This window comes from Pleurodeles waltl, chromosome 3_1 (assembly GCF_031143425.1).
Source record: "Pleurodeles waltl isolate 20211129_DDA chromosome 3_1, aPleWal1.hap1.20221129, whole genome shotgun sequence".
Taxonomy (NCBI): domain Eukaryota; kingdom Metazoa; phylum Chordata; class Amphibia; order Caudata; family Salamandridae; genus Pleurodeles; species Pleurodeles waltl.
The window spans coordinates 874,762,559-874,783,357 of NC_090440.1; the positions used below are offsets into that span (position 1 = coordinate 874,762,559).

The 20,799-nt window shown below is 47.5% G+C and overlaps 1 protein-coding gene across 2 annotated transcripts in view; it reads left to right on the forward strand.

Moving 5' to 3' along the window:
• The window catches only part of COL8A2 (collagen type VIII alpha 2 chain), a 317,432-nt gene that overhangs the window by 17,040 nt on the left and 279,593 nt on the right, over positions 1-20,799 (forward strand). The window contains exon 1 of one of the 2 annotated variants that reach the window (XM_069223838.1): positions 17,083-17,199. The exons of the other annotated variant lie outside the window; for it this stretch is intronic. The gene's annotated coding sequence lies outside the window, so the exon portion shown is untranslated. Of the gene's footprint in view, positions 1-17,082; positions 17,200-20,799 lie in introns of those variants that run through there. 2 annotated transcript variants of the gene reach the window in all.

Consider the following 20,799-nt stretch of genomic DNA (forward strand, 5'->3'; position numbering starts at 1 on the left):
CAAGACTGATTTGCGTATGGCTGAGTCCAAACTAGGGTGGCATGGTGAGCGAAAGAATTGATAGATTAAACCCAGATCTGTGACTGGGGATGAATGTTTGATTGGTTCTGCATTCTGTCCATCATTTGTGTTTGTTTGCTTTTGTCGCCATAAGTGTGCCAGGTATGCCCAGACGTGGGTCCCGGGCTCACTATGCTACTGGATTCCAGCTAGCCTAGCTGAGGAGGGGTGATACTCTGAAACCGGTCTCAGAATGCTTGTTTATGGTCCAGTGTGGACCTGGCCTTGCAGTTCGAGCTGGACTGTTCCCCTGGGGAACAGAGTCAAGATTAATTTGCAAATGGCTGGTCCAAACTAGGGTGGCATGGTCAGCAAAAGTATTTATGGATTAAACCTAGATCTGTGACTGAGGGGGGAATATTTGATTGGTTCTGCATTCTGTCCAACATTTGTGTTTGTTTAGGATTATAATCTGTGACATTCTCGTTCTGTCAAGACCTATACAGTGGGTGCTTTAACCAACTGACTTAAGTAGAGCTTAACACTAGGCGATAGCATGTGTTCTTGATAAAATCCAGATGGTCACCAACCAAGCACATAGGTTAGTTCTAGGCAAGAAGATCGCGAAAGGTTTTGTCTCTGAAATGGTGGAAAAGGAGTCGTGATTCCAGGCCCAAGCACGTCACAGCCTCAAGCTTGATAACAAAAATCATATAGCCTTTGGATATAAATTGAGCCTCTCCAAATAGAAGTCAGTTAGTGCGAACCCAATACAAAGTATTACAGCGCTTTACATGAGTACCGGTTACATTACACAAGAGCATATTCATTTTTGGTAGCAAGTGGAGATTAAGTGATTTGCTGAGAATCACAGGATGTTGAGCCAGCACCAAAACTCGAACTGTGTTCTCCAGCTCAAAATCAGCAGCTCTGGGACCTATGCCACATCCTCTCCCCTAGGGTTCTTTGTCTGGTGCGTGTTGGGGCAGTCTGGGAATAACTTGCTTTTTCTTATATAGCACTTGGTAATACAGGTTCTGCCATTTTTTATAGCGCTGCAAAGCAGGTGCGATTCTTAACAAAATTGCTATAATTCATTTGCAGTTAAGCTGCCTCTTCTGTTATTCTCTCTGTATACAGTCAATGTTTTTCAAAGTTAGGCTGTTATTGCCAATGTAGAGGAGTAATTCCTTTAAAATTTTAACACAAAGAAATACATGGCTGCTCCATTTTCTTTGCTCCTAACTCTGTTGACCCCCTCATTTTGCAGGTTGAATGCCATGAAGTTGCCTCTTTGTGGCTTGTTTGGTGCTATAAAAGTTTAGGTAAACACACTAGAAAGGGTTGCATCTCTAGGGTATTACAGCCAGTCTGTAGAAATGAGGCAAAACACTCCCAAGATGGTGGCCTTGTTGTCTTTTCTCTCCTGCAGCATTAGGCATGTGAGAGTTGCTGTGGCACCCAGCATACATCCGCTACAGTCCAAACCAAAACACATAGATAAAAGACATTGTCATTTACAACGCCAATAGCTCTAACTCTCACAAATGCAGGTCCTATTACATTGTAAATGCTTGTTAGTGTTATGAGGTCACAGCCTGTGACAGAAAGCGCTGTGAATATGCACATCATTATTTTAAACTTTCATTACACACAGTATATCATAGGCTTCCACAAAGTGTGCAACAAGATTTAAATTTAAGAGAAAAAAACACTTCCATAATATAGATCTGATTAATATGTAGACTGTACCTAGTGCTAACAGTTTTTATAAATGCCGACTAAAAGCACCTACTTCACAGCTCATCAGGCCATTTTACAATAGCTTTCTAAAAGAATACTCTTCCAGTGACTCCATCAATTAAAACTAATACAGCCTTTACATTTGCAGATACAGGCAGCAAGGCAGCTGTTGTTTCTTGGTCATCTGTCTGCCCCTTCCTCAAACTCACAATACAGACCTCCCTTCCACTTCAGCAGAGGGATCATTGGTTGCCCTTTAACATAAAGTAGGGTAACTGTTTTCGTCAAATTAAAAAAGTATGGGACATCCTGCCTCTCAGATCCTGCTCACTTTGACCTTTGGTACGGATCAGTGTCAAAGGTAATCATTACGAGCTCAAAAGGTCATGAGTAGGCCCCGGGCAAAATTTCGGTTACTCCTGCACAGTTGTGGCTTGCAGGGATTCTTGGCCGCTCCTCTCCTCGCCTTCGTCTGGATGCTGCAGGCACAGGCTCCCAGCCTGCCCTGCGGCTAATCCTGACGCTTCTAAAAGCAGCGTCAGGATTGGCTGGGAGAGCCCAGCCAGGGTGCTCCCAGGCAGACTGTGAGCCTGGGCAGGCTCTCTGTGTTGCCGGGCTTGAGAGAGCCTACTGCGCATATATGTTTGGCCAGCTCGAGATGGCTGGCCAAACATACATGCGCAGTGAGGGGGAGTGCTGTGCACTCCCCTTCAGTGCACATCACTCACGTGGCCCCGACCCTTTCAAACAAAAGGATAAAAAACACAGTTTATTATCTTTTTCTTTGAAAGGTTTGGCTGCTGCCGCTGCTGGCAGTAGGGCGACGCTACTCCGCCCTTATGGAGGAGCAGCCCCTGCTACCTGCATAATTTTGTGTAATTTTACGAATTTTCACGTTTTGTTTGTTACATGAAATTCCAACACTGCACCACGTATTTTTGTGCTTTTTGTAGCATGAAATGCTTCTTTGCCTCCTAAATGGGCAGAAGGGTGCATTTAACTGTAAAATATAGCCCCACCAAATGACAGTTTTACATTTCGTATCGCTTTGCACACTTTTTACAGCATTTCCCGTAATTACACCAAAAAAACGTGTGTGAATTTCGCAGACCCCAGTCACAACGCTACAGTTCCCGCTTGTAGTGGAACCTTAATCCTCTGAAAGCAGAATGGACTTTCAAATTACGTTCCCAGAATCTTAACAAGCTGTGACTCAGCAGAAACGTAGGTGCTGCACTGCTTTAGTATTACTCGGAATAGCTACTCAACGGGGAGGTGCGGCAATTTATCTACAAAGTGCAAGGGGGCTCATTGAGTTTTTGGCTGCGTGGGTGCCCGAAGGCTGGGGTGCTGGAGGCATGACCCCCGATGAAGCCAATGGCGGCCGGCGTGCTACATTTAAAGTTTTCAGAGTGGCATTTTTTCCCTCAAGACATCCCTTCTCCAATGCAGGGGTCTATCTTAGCAAAAAATAAATGCATTGTCCCACGTGCTCCAAGAATGTACTCCTAAGAAGCAAGGAACATTTGTGCATTTTTTCACTGAGAGCTATGCGTAGTGCAGGCCACTACATGGACAGTGAGGGACTCATTTACTAGTTTCTGTCGCAGGGCAGCGCAGAAAGTCACTTTGCTGCGCTGCCCTGCGTCAAAAGGAAAATGCAGGAATGCACTGTAATAATGAAAGACCGCACATTTGTGTCCCTTCTGTCTGTGCCAGTGCACAAACCGGTGCCTAGTGCCAAGGCAGGCACCCTTGCACTATTGTGTAAAGGTGTCTGCATTATTGGCACGATTGTTTTTGTGCAGGAAGGAACACCTTCCTGCACAAAGCAATCAATGGAGGCATTTTCTACTTTCTAAATGTGCTGCAGAATGCAGCACACATAGAAAGAGGAAAAAACAAGGAGACAAAGTTATTTCTCCTTGTTATACCTCCCACGGGGAGGTGCACGGTTTTGACACAGTCCCAGGCTTGCAGATTCTTGTATATCTGGGAATGTGTCAAACACATGGGTATTGCGTGGGAAAAGCTACTGCAACGCCCATGGAATGCCTCATTGACGTACAGTAAGGCAACGCAGAGCTTTGCACTGCCTTGCCTTGCTCCATATCTCCATGCAGGGTGTCTCCACGTCACCTCATTAATATGGTTGAGAGGCCTGCGCCACTGGAGCATCATAAAACGTGATGCTTTGGCAGCTCAGGCTTCTTGTAAATGTGGCCCTGAGTGTCTGAACGGGAATGTCACGGTGACCCAGGCAACAGAGGGACACAGGGAGCGCAGAGCAACTCCCATCTATCGTTGCTGGTGTGCGATGCTCACCAATGCCTGGGGTATGTGTGCAGGTGAAGCACAGACTGGCAGACAGTGACAAAGACACACATGTTGTAAAATATTAGATTTCAGATATCATGCTTCATACATTAGTCCATAACAGTTTAATTGGATGGGTGTCTTTAAAAGCACCCTACGGCACATGTGCCCCATTAAAGAAACACCACTTTTTATTGCAATTTATTTGAGTGGATTACCCATGCCAGGGTCACAGTGGGAAACTGGTCAATATTATTTTACCATAGAGGAGGCTATAAAGAGGTTAGACCTTCTATTTGCAGTCACATCGAGGTTATACAAAAAGGAAAACCAGCAGGCAGGTTGCTGCAGACGCACGCCTGATTTCCTCTGGTCTGTCGTATCCCAGCCCCTCATTTTCACTCATTTCTGACATGTGAGTGACTGTGGAAAGTCATGATCAAATTACGATGCTTACATACAGCCTGGCTAATGGGAGGGAAGGAGCTGTCTGTGAATGGTGAAAGCACACTGGTAGATGCTCACGGGCATTCCAAAGAACCAAAGTGCTTACTTACAAGCCACTGTGTGCGCTGGAACATCACTTTTAGTGACGGTTCAGTGGCGCCCATTGCAGGGCCATACCTACAAGGCCACCCAAAGCCACCCTGCATTGCTTTTCATGGCCTTGTAGATATGGACTGAGGCAATGCAGCAGACGTTGCTGCATTGCCTCACCCTGTGATAGGGAGACGTGCCATGGGTGTTACTGTGGGTGTTTCAACGTGACTTCCGTGGCATTTGACACATTCCCAGATTTACGAGACTTTGTAAACCTGGGAATGCGTCAAAAGCCGACACCTCCCCAGGGAAGGCGTAAGGGGGGTGCAATGGGGAGAAATACCTTTATTTCACCCTGTGTTTCCATTCTCTATGTGTGCTGCATGACTTACAAAAGAGGAAAACTCCTCCCATGATTGTTTTTCTGCAGGAAAGTGCCCCTTACTGCACACAAACCATCGTCCCTGCAATGCAGACATCCTTGCATCATGGTGCACAGGTGCCTTCGCTGGTGCATGGCAGCCCGTTGCACACCAGCAAAAGGGAAAAAGATAGGAATCCGCCATATCTCATAGATATGGCAGATTTCTGCCCTTTTCTTTTGACTTGGGGCAGTTCAGTAAGAATCCTTGAGGCGCTGCCCTGTGCTACATCCTCGCAAATGAGGCCCTAAAACCCCAGTGCCCAGAGGATTCGTTCTGTGTCAAAAACAATACATCATGCACTGGTCTCATAGAGCTATGTGCAGGGTCACCTGGCCTTCCATGCTTTTTGTTTGTTGTAAACAAAGTTTATTGCAATTTCGATCAACCAGTGAGCAGGTAAACATAGTATAAGAGAACATACAGTGATCTACATAGACTCTGAGGGCAAGAGCTTTTTCAGTCTACACATCTCTGCACTAACAGCAATCTAATGTTGCAACATCTACCCTACCCCCCCCATCCCTCAACCTCCCCAACAGTGCCCCACCCCCCAGTGATGATACTGGTAGCATATCTGGACAGTTGTATTGTATGTAGGTGTGCTATGAAGGAGTCAACCCTCCGCTCACAATGTGAGAGTGTTTCCCCCGTCTAGTCCAACCGTAGTATCCTGCCCCGGGGTCATCCGTAATGGCACCAATGGATTGGGTCTATTGGTAACTTCACAAAGCATCCAATCATCATTCAATCAGGGGACTGGACCCAATCGACATTCCTCCTTAAAGGAATCTAATATCGCATCCCAACCTTGCGCCACCTCCAGGGGCCGCCAACCCCTTCTGGCCTCACTATGTAGAACAGCGCTCTCGCACCCAGCCCACCTAGTTAGTTCTCTGGTCCATTGGGACAGTCTCGGCCCAACTGGATTCTTCCAGGTCATCGCTATTTCCCTCTTGGCCAGTACGTAGGCCAAGTCCCGGAACCTGTTGGTTATTTTGTACTTAGCCGTGCGTGGAAACCAGTCAAGCAGACAATGACCTATTGTGCAGGGGACTTCCCTTCCTATCGCTCCAGCCACCAGTCGGCTCACCTCCGCCCAATATACCTCCGCCGTAGGGCAGCTCCAGAACATATGCCTAAATTCCGTCTTCTCTAGCCCGCATCTCGGGCAATGTACTCCTTCCACTTCAAAGTACCTGCTGATCCGCTCAGGGGTGAGATATGCCCTATGTAGTACATAAAAATTAATCAGCTTAAATCTGGCATTGCGAGTCATTTTGGGGAAGCCCCCCAGAATACGCTCCCAGTCCACATCGGATATAGTTGTGCCCAGGTCTACTTCCCAGGACGACTTGAGCTGAGTCAAAGGTATGGTCCTATCCGCCTGAACCCTGCTGTAGAGATTAGAAACTGCCTTAAAGGTGCCAGAAGAAGTCGCCAAATATGTACAGGTTGTTTGTGCAGTGAGCTCTCCTGTCCGTGTCAGCCAATGTTTCCTGATACTAGCCACTACTGAGCCATATAATAAGAAGTGCCCTCCCTGTAGACCGAATTGTGTCCGAAGGACTTCAAACGTCATCAGCGTCCCCTCCTTAAATAGTGCTCCTACCGTCTGTATCCCGGCTTCCACCCAGGACTGGAGTCCACCCCAGTCACCCCGATGGGGCAAAGCTCTTAGGGACAAGAGGGGTAGGTCAGGGGAGTAAGGGGCCTTTACTTTAAGTTTAAGCAAAAAGCTCCTCCAACAGCGCGCAAGGACTTTAAATTCAAGGGAATCATGCGTCCCGGTACCTGGACACCCCAATAACAGTTGGTATAATCTAGTCTCTGGGGGAGTAAATGCCTTTACCCCCAACCCTGTCGCTGCTCTGTTGGCTATCCATTGCGCCAACCACTGGAGCTGCGCTGCCAAGTAGTAAGCCTCAAAGTCCGGGACTGCTAGGCCTCTGTCTGGGGACCGCCTCTGAAGTTTGTCCAGAGCCGCTCGCTTCCGTCCACCCCCCCAGATTAAGGCTATGACCATGGATTCCAGTTCTGCAAATATGGCCTTAGGAATCCATACTGGCAGGACCGTGAAGTGATACAGGAGGCGAGGCAACACCACCATTTTAAGGATGGCTACCCTCCCCACTACAGATAGAGGTAAGGTTTGCCAGAAAGCCATGTTGGAACGGAGGGAACGCAATGAGCCTCCAATATTGCTGTCTATTATATCCTGTGGGTCATGGAAAATCCTGACCCCCAAGTATGAGAGGCATCTTGGAACCCACTGGACATTTCCCAACTCCAATGGTGGGGTTACAGTAGCGTTCAAAGGAAACAGGCCGGTCTTGCCCCAATTCACCCGAAGTCCAGAAAGCTCACTAAACTGCGAAAGCAACTGTTGGGTTCGGGGAAGGTCTCTGTGTACATCGTCTAAGAAGATCAACAGGTCATCCGCATACAACGCTATCTGATGTCTCTTGCCCCCCGCCACTATGCCGGGACCCCCACCACCACTAAGCGCCGCGGCTGCCAATGGCTCCATAGCCAGTGCAAATAGCAGCGGTGATAGGAGACACCCCTGTCTGGTGCCCCACTCAACGACATAAGGTCTGGATATAGTCCGTCCTGTCCGTACCCTAGCAGTGGGCTCAGTATACAACAATCTGACCCAGGCAATGTATTCAGGTCCGAAACGAAGGGCGGGACATCACTGTATAAAGGAAAGCCCACTCCAAGCTATCAAAGGCCTTTTCTATATCGACTGCGAGCACTCCAGGGGCTGGGCTAGTCGAATTCCGATCGTTCATGACCGCTATAAATCTGCGTATGTTATCCGCTGTGTTGCGCCCCGGGATGAACCTTGCCTGGTCAGTATGTATTAGTGTTGCCATGTGGGGGAGCAGCCTAGAGGCCAGTACCTTGCTGAGGATCTTGTAATCCAGGTTCAGCATGGATAAAGGTCTGTATGCCCCAGCTTCCGCAGGATTTTTCCCAGGTTTAAGCAAGGGCACTATTACCGCCTCCCTCGCTGTTGCCGGCAAAACTCCTCGGTCTCTGGCGGATTGATATAGAATCTCGAGCCTAGGAGCTAACAAATCTATATACATGGCATAGAATTCGATAGGGAGACCATCTGTCCCCGGAGTCTTACCCCTCGATAGTTCACTAATGGCCCTCCGAATCTCTGGTTGTGTAATGGCGCCCTCAAGTTGTGTCGCAGCGTCTGGTGGTAGTGTCTGCAACTGCAGTCTAGATACATAACTATCGGTGGAGTTACTGTCAGGACGAAGAGTGCTTTTATATAATCGTTCGTAAAAGGTCATGAGGTGAGAGTTAATTTGCTCCTGCCCGTGAAGGGGATTCCCACACTCCGATATCATTTCCAGGATAGGTGATGTCTTATGCGTTTGCGATACTACCCAAGCTAACATCCGACCCGCTTTGTCTCTCTCCCCGTGTGCTCGTGTGATATAGTTTTGGTAGTCGAAGCATCGAAGACGCTCCACACAGTCAGCGACCATTGCTCTAAGCTCTAAGATAGTAGGTTGAAGGAGCGGATTTTCAGGCCTTTTTTTCTCCATCTCTCGCAGCTCACTCTCCGCTTGTTCAGTGTCCCTAAGTAGAGTCCTTCGGACCCCCACCGCTCCCGCAATACAGCGCCCACGCACCACCACTTTAAAAGCGTCCCATTCAATCAAGGGGTTATTGGTCGAAGCCTCGTTATCTACAAAGTAGTGGGTAATATGTTGTCTCAGCTCCTCCCGAAAGGGTGCGTCTTCTAGGGACTCAGTCTTCAGCCGCCAGGTGGGGATGCGGGAAGGGGTGAACCCCAGCGTAACTCTAGTAATAGAGGGTTATGATCAGAGATTGTTCGGGTCAGGTATTCAACATTATGCACCTGAGGGAAAATGTCTGGGGAGCAGAAAAACACATCTAAGCGGACATGGAGCTTGTGCCAGGGAGAGAAGTAGGAATAGTCTCTGGTCTCAGGGTGTAGCCGTCTCCAGACATCCACCAGACCCCAACTGGCCTGCCAGGAGGAGAATAGCCTTGCTACTCTCATCAGAGGGGAATCATGTAACAGAGGGTGGGAGCGATCCCAGGAGGGATCGGCCACACAATTAAAGTCACCCCCCATCACTAGGGGGAACTGCAAATAGGTAGCTAGGAGGCTCGATAAGCGTGCAAAGAACTCACCCTGGTCCCAGTTCGGGGCGTAGACATTGATCAACGCTAGATCTCTTCCCTCCAATCGACCCCGGATTGCTACAAAACGTCCCTCAGGGTCTATGAGTGTGTCCAATAACTGAAATGGAACCCCGGCTCTGATCCATATCAAGGCACCCCTGGCGAATGCGGAATAAGAGGTATAGTATGCCTGGCCCCTCCACCGTTTCTGCAGTGCTAGCCCTTCAGCCTGGGTTAAATGTGTTTCTTGGAGCAACGCAATCTGAATCCCCCTCTGCTGTAAATGTGAGAATACCTTATATCTCTTAGACATTGTGTGCAAGCCCCGTACATTCCATGAGAGAAATTTATAAGTGCCTAACGTCGCCATAACTGTGTTTCAATCCCCATCTGTGACATGCCCCATGCAGGGCTAGCAGATACCACGAAGATCCCTACTCTCACATTATACAACACCAGCAGACCAATGTTAAACATCCACCACTCATCACTCCCCCTAAACAAGCCCCAACAATTAACATCCCAACTCCCCTTCCCCAGGACAAAAGTTTGAACGGCTCTCATCCAAACTTCGCGAAATGTCAACTAGTTTATCGAAAGTGGGGGAACTCCTAGATCACAAAAGGAGTGGGCCATCGCTCTAATCCCCACTACCGGATTGCAAGATATAATAGTACTTGTGGACCCAGATCTCATCCATCTGGCGGGTACGACCGCCATAGTGACAGCTAGTACGCCCACCTCACCGGCCACTACGGTGTCTGCCAGAGGAGGCTCTCATTACCAGGGCAACTGGCGCAAGTGTAGTTCGATGGGAGGACTCTCATATGATACAGTCAGAAGTGCCCAGTGTTATGGCCGGGCCCGATCTGTCGGATACATGAGAAGTCTCGGATTCATGGTCCGAATCAGATGGTTCACAGTCCGCAGCGGTCTGTACTTGGGATCCGCGATCAGAGCCGCTCAATGAAGCTGCTGCCTCCATGGCTTTTCGTCTCTCAGTTTGCATCTCCATAGGGGAAGGACTATTTACTATACAGGCCGTGTTGCGTTTAGCCCCTCTCCTCCGTCCATGCTCAGGGCCCTGTGTCGGAGGACCATTCCCCTCATGTGGAAGCAGTTCAAGCCATTGCCATACCTCCTCTGCCGTAGTGAAAAACTGTGTACTGTCTTTGGTCACTACCCTAAGCTTCGCCGGGAACAGCATGCCATATTGTAGACCAAATTGGCGCAGTTTCTGTTTTGCATCCCTGAAGGTGGCCCGTTGTTTCTGTACTTCCCGGGAGAAGTCTGGGAAGATACGTACCGTGTGATTGTCCATTGTGCGATCCTCTTTGGTCCTGCTTTGATGCAACAGGTAATCCCTATCTCGGTAATGAAGAAGCCTGGCTATTATAGGTCGCGGGGGGGCTCCCGGAGGGGGAGGACGCGACGGAACTCTATGTGCCCTCTCAATCGCAAAAAAAGGAGAAAGTCCATCGCCCGCTAAGTCCTCTCGGAGCCACCGCTCGAGGAACTCCACCAGGCCAGTTTGTGGAACACTTTCAGGCATACCAATCACCCGTATGTTATTGCGTCGCGATCTATTTTCCGCATCTTCGGCCCTTAATTCCAGGGCCCTGATCCGGGTCTCCAGCTGCTGTGTAGACTTAGTGGCATCGTTGACCTCAGGAAGAAGCTCTTTAAGTTGTCTGACGGTGGTGGACACCTTTTCGGCCAGGCGACGGTGATCATCTCGCAGTACTGTGAGATCCGTGGCCAAAGCGTCGATTTTCCCCTCCAGTGCTACACGGGAAGCCGTTATAGCTTGTAGGACATCTTGAAGTGTGGGGTCGTCGCGTCCCTCTCCTGAAGCGCCATTCCTGGGGTCAGGCGGGTCTGCCTGTGCCTCAGCTGAGGACCCACCTTTTTGTTCTATGCCCCTCCGGCGACCGACTTTACCCATTTTCTGGGGTATGCTCCAACTCCGTCTGGTCGGTGGGCTCTGGACATTAACTCTCCCACCTCAGCACTGTATACTGCACTGCCAGAGGGATCGCCGAACTGTTATTAGAGAATTGCTGTTTCCGGTGCTCGGTACTCGTGAAAGAGGTTTATCGCCTTCCAGTGCCAGCCGCACTCCGCACTCTAGGCCGCCAAGAACCCCTGGGGACACCACACGCCAGGTAGACAGGACACTCTCTCTCCTCCCAGTCAGGGTGTGGACCTGTCGAGCCAAGCAGTCTCGCCGTTCGTGGAGGGCGCCTTCAAGCATGCATGTCTCCCATCCAGTGTCTAGGGGCTCCCTGCACTCTCCTGTAGGTAGCACTGCGCATCTGGGGGGACCCCTGTAGAGGGGGGCCGTATGCACCGCGCCTCTGTGCAGGCCAGGTTCGCCCTATCAAGCCGCCGACTTCGTCCTCCTCGTTCCAGTTCACCTCAGGAGGTCCATGGAGTCGAGCCTCCCCAGAAGTATCCCCTGGCGTTGCCGTGCAGACTGCAATCAGTCGTCCTCAGAGGGGAGCTGCCAAAGGAGCTCTGGGGGAGCCCCAGAATTATCGCCTCTAACCGTGATCCACCTGATCCTTCCATCGGGTGCCGGCCGCCATGTTGTGTGTGCTCCGCAGTCCTCAGCCGAGCACAGTCGCAGTGCTGGGCCCCACTGTTCGTCGGCGTGGGTCCCCAGAGGGAACCACCAGGTCCCTTTGTAATTCTTGTCTCCCAGAGGGGTGAGCTGGATAGGATCAGGGAGTTGCTTTAGTGGATCGTCTGCCACCGGGAACGCCGTTCAGATAGCGGCCGCCATCTTTTTTTTTTTTCTTTTTCGCAGCACTCCGTCGGCCGCCAATTCGGCCCCAAAACTCTCTTCCCTTCGGGATCGGGCCCCTCAAAATGAACCTCGGGACCCCTTCGCACTTTCAGCCAGGCAATGGGGCGGGTTGGGGGTCCACTGCATTTCAGGCTGGACCGGAGTGGGGATCGCTAGCAGGAGCCTCACGGAGAGGCTTCCTCTGGCATTGGCGTCAGGCCATGCCCCCCACCTGGCCTTCCATGCTTTTGAGGTCAAAAGAAAAAGAACCCTAATACTACAGAGGACACACCTCCATCAACTTTTAATGTTAGTCCGCATGACTCCTGAAAATTGGGCAGTGAGTCAAGAGTATGTCACACAAAGTAACACAAAGCCGCAGACAGTAAGTGATTTATAAACGCAGAATTGTTGCTATTAGTATTATTTTTGGACACATTGTGATTTTTTAGTAGAAATAAATCGGCAAATAAGCTCTTAAAATCCACTTGGGACTTCTTTCATAACTTCTAGCCTTTAGAACAGTTACAATTGTATTTGTGACAAATGTTGTGAGGCACGTGAGACTTGAATATAAATGTGGTGAGAGAGTTTACATGGCAAAGGGGCTTTGCACCGAATCAGAACCGTCACACTAGACATGTGGTGGCAAGCATCCTGGCGCACTGAGCACTAGGCATGGGTACAGATGCCACCTCTCCATCTTGGAAGTCTCGCCTCGGAACTCCTGCCCTGAAAACCTCTATTGGCCACGTGACACGGTCTCAACCATCCTATGCTGTGATTGGCTCTTTTCTAGACGGCGAACTCAACCATGGCAAAACTGTTCGTAATAGTCGATGTGAATTCCACCCTTGGGGTAGACAGAAGCGGTGATCCAGACAGCAGATGTTTGTGTTTTGTCTGTATTTGATTCACAGCTGCTGGAATAACAGAATGCTTTGAAATGAGCTGTGGGTGTTAGCTATGTGAGTTCTTAATACTGCCTCGTATAAGCATGGCTGATTTTATGAAAGGAACTAGACAAATATCATCAAACGTATGGACTCTTCTCGGAATAGCACAATTTTTAGAACACCGGTCAAATGTGTTTTATATCTGTAGGATTTCAAGTCTAGATTGGAAAGCCAAAAAACTGCAACATGCCAGAACACAAAAGTAGAGCAGACTCTGAAAGCGCCCACAAAACATATTATTTTCTGTTCATGTAAGTAAACTCTGTGACAAAGGAAAGGGGCTCTCAAGGTCAAGTGGGACTGTGACAGAGTCTTTCAGAGGCACCAACCTACTTAGGATGTATCTGAGGTCTAGGAACACTAGCCCACTATCCCACTATTATCACTGGACAATGAAACCCCAGCTTTATCCAAAGATGAGGCGTCACATTGGCAGCAGCCGTGCATGAGTCCCTAGACTACCTTGTCAGTATCCTAAACTAAATGTGTTTGTGAATTGTACCTAGTAGAGGGGTCACCGCTGGATGGACACACACACACACATACAGACATACACCTGCATGCAATGAAACACTCACACGTGTATGCATGCATGCAAGCACCCACGCGCACATGCATGCAAGCACACCACAAGAATGCAGCCACACTTGCAAGCATGCTAGCACTCACTCACACACATGCCAGCATGCAAACAAGCAGACATGCATGCACACATGCAAGAGCACACACATTCATACATGCAAATGCAGACACATACACACACCTGCATGCATGGAAGCAAACATACACATTCAAACACACACACATGCACACACATACTGACACACACAACCCTGACTCATACATACATTACATGAAGTATTGATTAAAGGGCTAAACACCAGGAGCAACGTCTCCCTGCTATATGGCTGGATTTTCTAAGAACTGTTCCAAACAACTGTGGGCCAAATCCGAATTCCACATAGAGCAACACCGAGATTGAAAATTGAAGTGGACAGTTTCCAACAATATAAAGGAGTATTGTTCAATCATTTCAAAACTTCAATCTATCTCTTGTGAGAAGATTTTATTCAAAATCAAAAGGCCCCAGAAGATTTTTGATAAATACTGAACATGCCTTGGTTAAGCTTGAAAATTCTGATATGCCAATACATGTTTCGCCCTCTGATGCCGAGCAGGCCTAGGACTTTTTCTAGGCCAAAGTATTCTATATTAACAGAGATCTGGTAAGAATTGGAAGTTACTAGTTTGATCATGGTCAAGGATGTGTAATGTTTCCGCAGTTGGCCAAAGCAGAAAATAACATTGGCCCTGTCTATTTTCTGCTTTGTCCAACCACAGAGACATTACACGTGAGATAGATTGAAGATCTGAATTGATTGAACAATACTCCTTTATATTGTTGGAAACTGTCTGCCTCAATTTTCAATTTAGAGACAGCAACCATACCTGCCATCTGGTAGCGCTTGTTCAGTGATTACTGGACCTTAACCAAAAACAGCTTTAATAATCTCTTAATTTCCACGAAGAAATTACCATAAATATTAACTCATGGTTAGTTACATATATCATACTAGAGGAGAACAATTACTCAAACATTTTTCAGCAAGTAAAAATGTGACCTGGAAGTGGGTGACAACAAAATGCTCAATTAGTCTGAATAGGATTTCGAAACCAAGAAATGAATAAGTCTACAGTGATGTGCAAAATTAACTATTTGCATTTCGAAGCCACACACAAGGTAAACATGTTTTGGGATACATTGATGTGCTAATCTGCTATGAAATATCTACACGTATTTTCCACTTAGCACAACACTCCTAAAGACATCACAGGACTGCCTCCTTTCTAAAGGACAGGTTGCCATAGGTTGCTAGCGCGTCTACAGCTTCTAAAGTGACTTAAAGTGGCACTTACCTATTGTACTTTTGCTGCTATGTAGCCTGACATAATTTTACACATGATACCGTTAATGACATTCTTTCAAGAGCACTTTAGCAAAACATTACAGTGAAAATATTGAAAATGCATCCTTTATTAGGCATGCCATGCAATACACAATACGTCAGCGCATCCCTCATCAGGTTTCCATAATACTAGAAGCCACCATAATGAATAGCTTGACTACTGTAGCAGCCTTTATCAAGGCCACCAATTCAGCAGCTTGTCTCGCCTCAATACTTTTACTGTTCCTAGTTGTTTGGGAAAACATGACTTCATCAGGCTCCCACTGTATACATTCCATCACTTATCAGTAGATGGATAGTCAAATTCAAGTTTCTCTGCATCACGCACTTGGCGTTTTAAAAGCGAGGACCTCTCTGTTTAGCTCTGACTTAACAGGGCAGCTTCCTGAAACATCTATTGTTACGAATACTTTAAAACTTAGATCAAGAGGGCTTTGGTTCTACCCAGAGGATTATTTATTTCTCATCTGATTGGCTGTTTCGTACTCCTCCTATTGAGAGCTTGCATTGTAAAACACGAGGGGCTATTTTACATCTCAAGAGTTCAGTAAATAATCATACATCCAATTATTATCTCATTATCACATAATTTTTTGTTCTGTTTCTTCATTGCAGGACGTTTTTTTGATTGCTTTAGTCAGGGCTCAGAATGTAAGCCAGACCTATTGGCCTTGCCAATGCTTGTTTCGAAGGGCAATAGCAGAGTTACTCATTGCAGTACTTTCATCAGCAGTGAAATGGAATGTACGCCTGGTTTTAGGGCACACTCATGTCCACGAGAGCTGATTCTCTAGTCAGTGGGAGAAAAATTAGGAGGAATTTGGAACACCAAACAAGCGACAGTAAAGAGGAACTATGATTTAATGCTACGGAGTAATGCGGGGGGGGGGGGGGTGGGGGGTAGGGGGGGGGGGAGGAAAAGTGCCCTGACGAGTGGGAGTGTTCTTATCCTGTCTCCAGTGACGTGAATGCTTTAAAACAGAGTCACGTGCCAGCCAGGCCGGCCAGGGAGACGTTAGGACGTGCAGGGAGCGGTGTAACAAGTACAAAAGAGGGGAGTTGTTTTACCACTGAATGTATCATTAGTGTGGCCTTTTCTGGAGCATTCTGCCAAGTTTTGGAAGGCACGTCTCCAGATGGGGTTGGTTCGAGACCACAGAGTGGCACAGGAGAGGCACGTGATGAAATTCTTCACAAAAAGTGTGCCAAATGCATGTAAGGAGAGAGCTGGGAGCGAACTCTGCGTTCATTGAAAAGGCCTGGGGCGCAGACAAAGCCTGAATAGCAGCGCGTGAGCAAAGAAAGAGCTGGAGGCCAGGCCCAGATTACAAGTGCAAGGCTAACTTCTGATCCTTGCGCAAACACGCGTTTGGGAAATGGCGTTCATTCCCGCTCCTCCTGTACTTAAACCTGGCACATTCTAACAGGTCTAAATTGCCGAAATTCACTGGGGAAAGAGGGGGAAATCTCCGAGACATGCAGAACTAGGTGTGGCACTCTCATATTTTCGCTCGCAGGTTTCCATTTTCTGATTGTCTACTGGGAATATGAGTAATTGTCCTCTGTTGGTAAATACCACACCCTGGATGAGGGGACCAGCTCCCCCCAGTCCGACCGACTCCTAGTCAGGCATTTGAAGGGTCTAGGGCGCTAGGGCAGGCTTTGATCTGCTCACAATATCTGTGTACATGGGCATCTGTCCTGAGCACTCGGCACGCACAATGCATCTTGCAGAGCTCGGACAGTTCCTGTCCTCCAGAAGACTCTCACCTCCTCAGGGGCTGCTGAGATACAAAAACAAGGTTTGTCTGCCACTCAAGCCCGTGAAATACCTTTGCACCATGAGCAGGCTTTGCTGGGGGCTGAGGCGGGTGCGGTCTCTGGAGGCAGGAAGTGGGGCCTGGCCTACACCAGCAGACTGTTTGCCTTTATACTCAGCTCAGACACGGAAAGCCTCATGCCAGGCCATAGGAGGTTAATCTTGTATTAAACACTGGGTTCAGAAGACTTAATTTCATTAAAAACATTCTTTTCATATTTCACAAAGCACAGAAAATCCGAGGTACAGGCTGGAATGTGGCAGGAATGTGTCTAGCCTTGAACCGGCTTGGTGAACGCATCTGAGGAGATGGGCTGGAGGGACATGGGATATGTTGCTTATTATCGGGGAGACGCTAGAGGTGGAACATGTGCGGCTCAGACACTGCGTGATGTGCGCTCATGGGGATGGAGCCAGGGAGTTTCACGCGCTGGGCATATGTCGGATACCTTGATTTTTACAATCCTTTACGGTACAAACAGCATTTTCTTTAAAAAAAATTGCTTTTCTTTTTATTGGTGAAGATGCCTGCCACTTTGTCTTGCGATGCTCTTGTCTGATGCTCTGTAGTTCCATATTTGGATGTTTTAGGTGTTTTGACCTGAGTTTGCCCAGTTTATAACTTGTACCAGTGTGGCCCTCTAGTGCCATCGCTGGGCTCTGACAACATTTTAAACCACAGGGCCAGATGTCGAGTGGTTAATAAATGTTACCTGGATCTCGAGAAAGCAATCTATTATTTTCTAACGCATTTTAGTCATTATGAATTTTTTTTATATTGCCTGCTTATTTCTAAGTAGTTGGCTTGAAAAGGGTGTGTTTTTTCAATCATGTAAGTGTTTAAGGAAAACAGTAACCACATATACTCTACATGCGCTCGGTAGAAAAAGCGTAAGAAAAATACATAGTTATGCAGTTAAGAATGTTGAATTTTGGGAAAAAATATCATTTACTTTGTTTAAAACACATCTGTCAGAATTTTGAAGCTGTTATCTTGAGGGTGCTGGTAAGAATTAGGGGTGGGCAGAGTTCATGGAGATCTACTCCACTGAATTCTGCGGAGTTGGCTAAAAACTCAGTGGTATTCCGCAGAGTTCCACGTGCTGCGGAGTGCCGCCTGCCCTTCCTCCCTGAGTGAGCCCGAAATCAGAAGCGCTAAGCAGGGTCGGGCAGCCTGACCCTGCTTAGCGCTTCCGAGATCAAGCACATTCAGGCCAGGGTGGTATGCTGTAGGCACCAGCTTCAGGCCTTTTGTGCTGACACAGCTCACCAGCCTGGAGTCTGCTCTCTCCACACCTTCACACTTCCCTTCACCAACTGCCCTACTTCACAAACTTGCTAGAGAGGGCCAAGCATATCCCCTGTCTTGCACCAGCCTTGCAACCGCTTCCTTTGCACTTACACACAGCCTTAGACCACCCTTTCTTCAGGGCCCAGCACTAGCAGCCTTGTATTTTCTCAAAGTGCATAGCCTGACTTGCCACTGGGCTCTAAGGCACTCTCTCTCAGGCCACACACATCTCTGGAGGAGCGCTGCCAGACTACCACTCAGCAGCTGATGCTCACCAGGTCTCCAGCTCTCCCTGCTGGCCTCAGCACCACACCCCATAACACCACTTCCTTTCCCAGACACTCTGGGGAGACAGGTTCTTTTCAAATGGAACCGTGACTGCACGTTTCCTTACTTCCAAGTGCAGACCCCTCTCATATGCAAATACTGTCCATGCCCAGTGCCGGCTCATACAAGAGCGGAGCGCGGAGTGCCAAAAACTCCATTGACTCCGCCAGCGGAGCGGAACTCACAACCCACCTTTAGTAAGAATGGGGAGTGATTGGAATTAGGGTGTTCATGTTTTTAGTTATCTATCTATCTATCTATCTATCTATCTATCTATCTATCTATCTATCTATCTATCTATCTACTGAAAAAAACAAAGTATAAAGGGAAGTTAGAGTTTAGTGAAAATGGCAGTTAAAACATAACGTTTTAAACAAACAAAACAACTGACATTCACCAGCTATAGTTACATTAAGTAACTATAAATTGTTCTCTAAACTAACTATAACTCATATCCTGACAATGCAAAGTGTTGTTATCAATGACATAATATCAGATGTCATTAAGGATGTTATCAATGCACTAATTGAACATGTCATGAGTGATGTAATATATAAGGGTACAAGCAGTGCATAGCAAGGATGAGAGGTACAGGTACTTTAGGGCACAAGTTATAGTTACTTGAGATAACTCTAATTGCCTTTAACCATGCACAGGGTAGGGTTGGCTGCAAACCTTGGCCTCCAGCTAGGCCCTGCCCCCAACCACCCCATGGGTTGCACCACAGATCCATCACAATTCACCAGGGGCCATGCTGGGGTTCACGGTGGATCAGTGGATGCAAAGACCTCGTAAAAACATTTTCTACGCTTAGCCCCGGGCCCCCTTTATATTATTATATATACATATATATATATATATATATATATATATATATATATATAGATAGCCAATAGCTTGCAAGAATGTGGGCTGCAAGTGCTTTAACTCCCTGCCCTTGCTCTTGCAAAATGGGAACACAGGTGTGTCCCCAGCCAATGTGAGCATGGAAAAGCTGCTTCCACTGAGCAGGAGCAAAGAAGTGTAGCTGGCTTTCATGACACCTGGGATAGGCAGGGGAGACAGCAAGGACCGTGGTGGCTCTGGGGCTCCATCCGCAGTCCCATGAACAGCAATTGCCGTGGGTGTCCTGGGTGGGCACCGGGCCACTCATGCAATTTCTTTAAGTGTCATGGGCCCAGAGGTTCGCGTCCTCAAGGCCTTGTAATGGCCTGGGGATAGGGTGGGGGGGGGGGCGCATGACCCCTCACCATGGAAAATCACACCAGCCCTGCAGGATGGGGTCCCAAGGCCTAAAAACTGGCCAAGGAGGGGGCTGCACGCCACCCCCTCATAAAATGTTGTGCTGACCCCCATGGGCCTTGGCCCATGGCTGAATGCTTACTTTTAAAAAGAGCAGGAGCCCTCCCTTTTATTTTTTATTGTTGCCATGGATCTGCAAATCTGTTTTTGGCCACAGGGCAGGGTATCCCCACCCTGCCTCCCTGTAAGTTTTAGACTGAGGACTGAGTTCCTAATTCCTAAAATGGCTGCTGTCACATCTTTGTTGATGTGATGGCAACCAATCAGATTTTATCTTTAGTTCTGTTGGCTCCATGGATTTTCCACTGCTTTATATATACAGATAATTTGAACCCTATTTTCTCAAAAACTACTTAACGAATTTACGCCAAATTAAAAAAAGCATGCTTTCTGTACTGAGATCTTGCTTTCTGCCATATTTGGTGTAATTCTGTTCAGCTATTTTTGCAGTATCGCCGTTCAATTGTCCTAAGGAAAGCTGCATCTGTAAAATGTTTCTCACACCCCGTCTGATGGGTCGCCTCAAAACTTTCCAGGAAGTATACAAGTTGGATGAGCCTTTTTTAGAAAGTTTTATGAAGGATTGTCAAATGACATCAAAGTTATAAGCAAACCAAAAAATGCTTTACTTATCGAAATATGGCCCTAACTATAACTGCCCAGTGGCGACCACCAATGGGTCATATGCACAAACGGAAAATTTGTTTTTAGGTCTGGTTTGACAGTGCAGAAACTACAAGGGCTATTTTTTGCCAATTCTTTAAAGTAAGCATAGAGAGGGCTGTGGCTCTTTCCAGAGGAGAATTGCTCTCTAACATCATGCTATTTGATATCACTCCACCTTCCAAAAAGTTCTTACATTGGAGCACATGAGGGGCTATTTTATATCTGAAAACTATACTAAATCATGACACTTTTTGTTATATTCAATTCTTTATATTCAATTAGCATTCTTCACTGAAAACAATCTTTTTTTATGTCTTCCGTACTAGACACCACATGGGCTGTCTGTTGCAAGACTTATTGTTAGGTTACAGTCGGCTTATAGCCCACCCACGGCTTACCATTTTTTGGTGTCATTATTACTATAATTTGCTTGCTTCCTATTTGTTAGTTTGTGTGGACCTTGTTTCCTGTTCTTGTGTTTGTCCC